Source organism: Halyomorpha halys, unplaced genomic scaffold (assembly GCF_000696795.3).
Source record: "Halyomorpha halys isolate HHAL.00 unplaced genomic scaffold, Hhal_1.1 Scaffold2754.1, whole genome shotgun sequence".
Classification (NCBI taxonomy): Eukaryota; Metazoa; Arthropoda; class Insecta; order Hemiptera; family Pentatomidae; genus Halyomorpha; species Halyomorpha halys.
Window position 1 is genome coordinate 6,883 of NW_027106584.1, and position 256 is coordinate 7,138.

Here is a 256-nt window from a genome sequence, read left to right on the forward strand (position 1 = left end):
ACCAGTATAATAATTAATTTGGGTAATATCCCCCAATTTTTACTCCGGGGAATACCTAAATTAAACAGTAGGTGCTAGGATTAAAAATAGCAAGGTAAAATGGAATATTAAGATAGGAGGTAAAATCTACAAATGTCGCCAACAACAGAGGAATGAGGGTGGACGAATTGGGGCAATCAATCAATCTGAGGACTGGAGACAGCGACTCAAAAGGGAATACCAGGATATTTTTTTTTTCAGAAGGGGATATCCTCGG